Source organism: Aedes albopictus, chromosome 2, assembly GCF_035046485.1.
Source record: "Aedes albopictus strain Foshan chromosome 2, AalbF5, whole genome shotgun sequence".
NCBI lineage: Eukaryota > Metazoa > Arthropoda > Insecta > Diptera > Culicidae > Aedes > Aedes albopictus.
In genome coordinates this window covers 128426504-128434874 of record NC_085137.1, presented here as the reverse complement: position 1 = coordinate 128434874, position 8371 = coordinate 128426504, and positions in this window count along the sequence as shown.

Genomic DNA, 8371 nt, shown 5'->3' with positions numbered 1-8371 from the left:
GTTGTAAAGCACGAGCGTGATGCATATTCATTTAGGACAGTGGAATAGGATGGGTTTCGATTTGGTCAAAATTTGAGGCATTGCTGATGTAGTCTCATTTTAAATATCCTCCTCTCCTCTTCTTGGCGTAACGTCCTCACTGGGACAAAGCCTGCTTCTCAGCTTAGTGTTCTATGAGCACTTCCACAGTTATTAACTGAGAGCTTCCTCTGCCAATGACCATTTTGCATGTGTATATTAGGCGTGTCCACCTTTTTAAAAATGTTCTCTGATTCTCAAGTCCACCCCCATATTTTGATTGGCATCCTAAAAGCAGTAACTGGTCAAAATTTCAGCCAAATCCATTGAAATTAAGAGGTGCATCAAATCAATTTTGTGTTTTTCGACTAATTTTGAACTTCAAAAAATCATAACTACACTAAAACTTGTCAAAACTTAATTCTTTCGGCAGAAATTGAAAGCTATACTTGTTTGCTACAACTTCTCGGAACAACGTGTGCCAATAAAATTGAAGGTAACATGCGTAATGATCACATTTGTGATCACAAAAACCTTAAAAAGTTGATTTTTTGATAGATTTCGTTCTAGCTTTTTGGGGGCAATCACGCTGTGGCACGAAATTGTACTGAACGTAGTAGCTTTGCTTCCTTGTAGTTTGCCTTGGCTACCCCCTATCACGGGTGATAACAAACAAGCGTAATGACAGGTGTTGGCTATCATATCAGTGCTGACGCGATGCCACTTTTTGCGCGCCAAAGCGTGATAGCACCCGAAAAGCTAGTTTTTAGGCCACATTTGGCTGTCACGAATTTTAGTAATTTTTGCTCAACTCCTACAGCATTAGTGCCAAAGAAGCAAATAACCAAAAAACATTGGAGAATATGATGCCGTTTTGAAAAATCCAACTTATTACGTATATTAGGGTGTTCCAGAACGAAATCTATCAAAAAATCAACTTTTTAAGGTTTTTCGGATTACAAATGTGATAATTACACATGTTTCCTTCAATTTTATTGGCACACGTTGTTCCGAGAAGTTGTAGCAAACAAGTATAGCTTTCAATTTCTGCCGAAAGAATTAAGTTTTGACAAGTTTTAGTGTAGTTATGATTTTTTGAAGTTCAAAAAAGTCGAAAAACACAAAATTGATTTGATGCACCTCTTAATTTCAATGGATTTGGCTGAAATTTTGACCAGTTACTTCTTTTAGGATGCTAATCAAGATATGGGGGTGGACTTGAGAATCAGAGAACATTTTTGAAAAGCTGGACAGGCCTAGTGTATATCGTGTGGCAGGCACGAAGATACTCTATGCCCAAGGAAGTCAAGGAAATTTCCTTTACGAAAAGATCCTGGACCGACCGGGAATCGAACCCGTCACCCTCAGCATTTTAAATATACCAAAACTAAATTATCGGCTATGTTATTATGCATTCCAATAGCTGACGAACGTGAACCGGTAAAACAATGAGGAATAACATAGCTGCCCATGATTTCGCGCGCAGATTTTGAACGATAAACACGTGTTGCATGTACTACCGAAAGTAAACGAGGGTAAACATTCACATTCAATTCCATATGTATGTATTTTTTTTATCTGCATAAACTTCAACTCATATACATCAGCTCAGTCTTTAACAAATTAACCACATTCTTTCACAAATTGAACTTCTCGCCCATAGTAAGATTGACTGAATAATGCCAAAGATTTCGTTGGATACTTTTTCATCGCAGCTTTCTCGATCTCTTGAACATATGCTGTTATTACAACTTTCTTTCTTATGCTATGTGTAGATATTGTAGTTGTGTTTTTATCAGAGGTTTCTCCTTCTTTTGAACATAAGCTGTTCTTTCAAGGTTCTAAGTTGTACTGTGTTTGACTGTTATAACTGCTCCCTCTTCATCTAATATTTTTGCTTCTTTCAAACATGGGCTGTTCTATCAAATTCACTATTTTTTAACAATTTTTTTCCGATTGTTGAGTTTTCTATCGGAGATTTGTCCTTCTTTTGAAAACTGGCTGTTCTTTCATACTGTGTTTGAATGTTACAGCTGCAGGTCTTTCCATTAGAGATTTTTTTTCTTTTTATAAACATTGGTTGTTCTTTCATGCAGTAGTGGTAGAACGCATTGAACTTACATGTCAAAGATGTTTGTTGCTCAAGAACGCCCGTTCAGATCCCCATTCGGTTCTGAACTCTTCAGCGCTAACACTCTCGTCCTGCATTTTTCACGCGTTCGAGATTCTCCTCGTTTTTTTCAAATTCAGTGGTTTTTGCCAGGTGCAAGTGCAGCAGTGTGCAAGCAGTGATAATCCCAAGTCGCGTTTACAAGTTTTATTTCATTGGCAGAGCCATTATCCGTCTAAAAGTGCAGTTTTCGTGCGCATAGTCGTCCACGTGGTCCGGTATTTTTCTTCAGCGTACCCACGTGGGCGCTTAAACCACGTTGGAAGTGTCCGATCACCGTGTGTGTGAACAGTCTTCGACTAACACCAACTCAACAGGTATCAGAAGGCCGGCTCTAGAGGCACGTTATCCTCCATTTGGGACATTTGTGCCATCGCCATACATATGAGCCTATTTCATCATTTACCTGAGGGAGAATGGGACAAGGGATGGGAATTGGTAAAGGGCAGGGTGATGAAATAGGAAGGGGTGCCCTAGAAGAGGGAATGAACGCATAAGCGCAACGAGAGCTCATAGCCCATACCACAACGGGGTTAATCAGTGCCCTGAAAAGGACACTGTAAAACGCATAAGCGTAAAGAGAGCCTATACTGCCCCCATTCGCACAACAGTCCCATGTGAATAGGAAACCCAGCAAACATGGGACTGTTATGCGAATATGGGCAGTATAGCTCATTGGAGGTAGCTTGCGACGTCATGCGACTTTCAATATGACATAGAAAGGTACGTCATCAAAAGCATCCTCAATGTTCAAGAAATCCCCCAAGCAAAAACTACGTTTGAGCGAGTGCTTTCTTGAAAACGTATACAACATTGTGTAAAGAGTCACTGTGGACATCCCAAATTGGGAGACATGTGAGTTCACATGAACAGGCATGTTAGCCAGACGAACATCACAGATGTGATAATCGACAATGCGTTTCAAGCATTTCAGAAAGAACGGGGTAACCGGATAAATCTGGAACTTATTCCTTCTTTTTACAACGCACGCACCCTTTCGGGATAAAACTACAGAGTAATTTCACGCCATGAAAACTACAAGAGTTCAAAACCTGTTTGAAAAACTCAAATCTCACTGGAGAAAAATGGGACAAAGCCCCATTCGCTCCAGGAGATTTGAAGTAAGCAGAGCTTTTTAGTGCTCACTAAATCGATTCTATAGCTACAATCTTCGGGGTAGAAGCTAAAGATTCGTAGCTATACAAAAGACTGGTTTATCCGAAGAAATTTAGAACTTGAACAGGTCCGAGTTCCATTCAGGAATATCTCTTGCGGTCCGCACAGACCGCAGAGGACAAGCTTCTTTCAAAGCAATAACTATGGTATACCACAATGAAGGGCGTTGTAATAACAAAACCACAATGAAACTCTCTTGGAGTAGCAATGGAAGCGAGTTATCCATAAAAAGTGATCGCAACCAATTATTACAGGTGCCCTAGTTTGTTGAGCAGGGACGCCTGAATACGCAAAGTTTGCGAAGGAACACTCAAAAGTGCAAAGAAGGTCAAATGGAGATTCCTCATCTGACACATGCCAATCAGTCAACTCATGACAAATTCTGCTCATGCAGAGTTGCGTTAGGCGCAATTCTATGTTAAGTTAACCATGAACAGTACTGCCTAAGTATGCAATCAAACTGAAGCATCTCAAATCAATGTTGGAGCTACTTCAGATGATATAATGATCGTAGCAATACTGCCAAATACCAGCAAAAAGATGCTGAAAACAAGATCTTGCTTGAAGGCATCCATAAGGAAAGGTTGAAACATACTGTTAACGTTATTCTAAAATATGACATGCTCGAGGCACGACACTTCATCTATAATGAAAAAAAAACAAAGCTGAAGTTTTTGAAGTAGATCCACTTGGGCTACACACGTTTTTTACGCTGAAAATAGATCTGAGGTTTCCTTGCCATAGCCACTACCCAAACTAGACAGGATTACACTCTTCACAATCACATCACAAAAAGGAAACATCAACGACGAACCAAATCGGTGTAAGTTGAAAAACGCCAATGGCGAAAACGCATTAAGCGACCCCATATAGGTAGTAATGTAAGCTAATTAACAACATTTGAATAACCCCACCCTTATTTAGCCTCAAATTTGAGACTTAAGAAGGGCAACTGATTATCTCGGAGAAACGCAAGGTCCACTGCGCCATTGCTCCGGTTAGCGCAGTAAGGGCGTAATACTGTGGAGGACGCCCTAATTCTTCACAGGCTCCGTTTGTGGTTAGGTTTTTATTAGACCCCCCTAACCATTCATGGCACGGTAAGCATAAAGCCGCATAACACCATGAATTAGGGGTCACCTGTTTAGTGGACTCTTACCACTGGATCAGGCGGTCCGTAGTGTTATTCTTAGCCAATTGAGACAACCGCTACCGACACTACACAGCTATCTAGGCTGATCGGGAAAAGAAGTTAACATTGATGGTTAACTTCCAATCGAGCCCGAACAGCCCGAAAAAAAGTGCAGTTTTCGTGCGCATAGTCGTCCACGTGGTCCGGTATTTTTCTTCAGCGTACCCACGTGGGCGCTTAAACCACGTTGGAAGTGTCCGATCACCGTGTGTGTGAACAGTCTTCGACTAACACCAACTCAACAGGAGTGAGAGCAGAGAGAGCAAATCATCGTTCGTTTCCACTGCCGCCGAGGTGCGGCCGGCTTTCGTCGCCAGATCATTGTGTGTGCACAACGCCTACCGAGGTACCCCGTTCCCTTTCGTGGTTTCCCTCCACTTTACCTTTCCTTTTGATTAGTTTTTATCAAATAGTTTTTTTCGCTTTTCTCATTTGTGTTGATATTTTGTGTCAGTGTGCAGTTCAATGTTGATCATCGTGATCATTTTGTTTTTGAGCGTGTGCCCCGTGGCGGTGGTTACCTGCCGCAATGGGTGATGATGATGATGGCGGGGGTACGTCGTATCCCATCAATGAGGCCTTGCTGCTGGCTTCGGGTGCACCGATCAAACAAAATGTGAACCCCTTCAGCACCCCTCAATCTGGCGTTTCTGCAATGGACACCAATAATACCCCTTCAACGTCCCCCCGCCACAAGGCCCACACTCATGACTTTGGCGGGCCATTTCTTGTTTTCTTCCGACCCAAAGGCAAACGTTTGAACATTGTTTCTATTAGCAAGGATCTGACTAAGCGGTATTCTTCCGTTGTCTCCAATGACATAGTCGGAACAGCTAAACTTCGCGTTACCGTAGGCGACCGAAAACAGGCTAATGAGATTGTGGCCTGTGAGTTATTTACGCTTGAGTATCACGTGTACCAAGCCATCAGATCGAGATTTCGGGGAAAGTCGCCGAAGGATCTCTGATCTGCGAAACGATCATGCCGCTGTGGTCGTTTCCATAACCCTTCTCTGCCTCCTGTCCAGATACTGGATTGCCGGCAACTGCATTCGGTCTCCCAGAAGGGCGAGAAGAAGGTTTACACACCATCTAATGAATTTTGTGTAACCTTCTCCGGATCAGCATTTCCAGATCTGCTGGCGATTGGCAAACTTCGGCTACCTGTGAGGCTGTATGTACCGAACATAATGAATTGCATCAATTGCAAGTAGCTGGGCCACACCGCCCAGTACTGCAACAATAAACCTCGCTATGCAACGTGCGGGGAGAGATGTGGATGGTGCGTGTAAAACGCCACCCAAGTGTGTTTTTTGTGGATGCGACCGTCCACATGATCTCAATGGTTGCCCGAAGTACATACAGCGAAAACAACATCAAAAACGATCGTTGTAGCAGCGTTCAAGCCGAAGCTATGCCGAAATGCTGAGAAAAGCTGCTCTGGTCGTTGAATCGCACAACATCTACTCGTCTTTGTCTCTCGATGATCAGGGCTCTGACTCTGAGGTCGGGGACGGGGTTCCCTTTGTTTTTAAGGGTGAAACGAGGGAACGGATGAGGGTTATCCAGGATACTCCTGGTAGTGATCACCTTCCAATCGTTTTTTTTCTGTTTCCAATGGTTCACATCAACCTCCATCTATCGACATCTCCTACGACCTCACAAACAGATTGACTGGGGGAAATACGCGGAAGCAATCATCGACGGTGTGCAATCGGTAGAAGTCCTTCCACCGCGGGAGGAGTATCAGTTTTATCAGAACTGATCATCAGTAGCGCGCTTCAAACACAACGTCGACCAGTGCCAGGTCTATCCTTTCGCAAGAAACCTCCAATCCGTGGTGGTGGTGGGATAGCGACTGTACAGAAATCTATCGCGCGGTTAGGTCGAAAACTTTAGGCGGCACACTTCCCTAGAAAGCAACTTTAAGAACTTCGTCAAGGCGAAGAAAAGCAATTACCAGCGTCGGTTCGTCGAGGGTTTATCGCGCGAGACATCAATGAGAACTCTTTGGAACATCGGGAGAAGAATGCGTAACACGTCGTCGGTAAACGAGGATCGAGAAAGCTCTCCTCGATGGATTCTCAAGCAGAGATGGAATCCTCCTCAGAGCAAAACAAAAGAACAAAAAATCTGCACCACGCTCCCGCATCCAATGCCAGAGCGGCTTCTCTCGGTTTCTTTCTGCTTGCAGCTTGTGACACCGAAACATGTGCGGATTTGTTTGCACGAAAAAGTGCGTTTGCTCAAAATTGAGGCACTTTGTGCACCGGGAGTTAACATAAATATGCTTATGCTCATAAAATCAATAATTAACAAGCGTACAAGTATTTATGTATGCAATTGTGTCATGCAATGCGAGCGGAACGATCATTCCGCGCAAAACGCCGTCGAAATTGTCGATCAACTCTGCAGGAGCCTCAAAAATGATGCACAAAAATGTTTCTCTTTGTGCTGATTTTTGTGCACAACCATGGTTCGACGTTTCTCTTTGTTTTTGCATGCTTCCTCCTTGCGCTACGCTCCCGCACAAATGATATCGGTGGGAGCGTACAAAGATAAAGAGAACAAAAACATGCATTTGAGGCACATTGCGGGAGCAAATAACAAGCCTGTTCTCAAGTTCGCAAAAAAAGTTTATTCAGATTCCGTACCCGTCGAGCGAATACTTCCTAATGTTTTCGAGGATAGGGACGACATGGGTAGGCCGTTTTCGATGGTTGAATTTCCACTTGCTCTTCTTTCATGTGACAATTCCGCTCCAGGAATGAATCATATTAAGTTAAATTTGCTTAAAAACTGCCCAGATGTCGCCTAGAGGCGCTTGTTGAACTTGTTCAATCAGTTCCTGGATAACAACGGTGTTCGGTCATTTGGCCGAATACCGTTTGGCTGAACGTCATTTGGCCGAATGCCATCTGGCCGAATGGTCGTTTGGCCGAAAGCCGTTAGGCCGAATTCAAAGGAAGTTTTTGACATTCCAACTACCAATATAATCTTCAGAAATATTTCCTTCTTTTAATCGAAGGCTATTCTTTCTAGTTTTGACATTCAGGGATGAGTTGGCGTTTTTTTTTTCCTTCTTTGAATCATAGGCTGTTCTTTCGAGTTATACTGATGCGAGGAATAGTGACATGGTCACTTAAGTTCATCATTTATTTTCGGTCAAACGGCAATCGGCCAAATGGCATTCGGCCAAATAACCCTTTCGGCCAAATGGCGTTCGGCCAAACGGCAATCGGCCAAATGGCGTTCGGCCAAATGACCCGGAACCGATAACAACATCGTTCCGGATGATTGGAGGCAAGTGAGAGTGATAGCTATTTAAAAACCCGGGAAACCCGCGTCGAATCATTTCGTACCACCCAATCGCGATGTTGTCTTGCCTACGGAAGTTGTTGGAGAAGATGATTCTCTTTCGACTGAGCAGATGGGTTGAATCCAATGGCATACTGTCAGGTACACAATATGGTTTCAGCAGAGGCAAAGGAACGAACGACTGTCTTTCGTTGCTTACTTCAGAAATTCAGCTTGCCTTTGCTCAAAAACAGCAAATGAGTTCAGTGTTTTTGGATATTAAGGATTTAAGGGAGCTTTTCATTCAGTGAGTGTCGATGTTCTTTCCAACAAACTACACGAAAGTGGCCTTTCTCCAATTTTCAACAACTTTTTGTATAATTTGCTGTTTGAGAAGCAGATGAGTGTTGCTCATGGCGACTTGACAATTTCACGAATAAGCTACATGGGTGTTCCCCAGAGACATAGATGATTGTCTCATGGAAAATTGCACGTTAAGACAGCTTGCAGATGACTGTG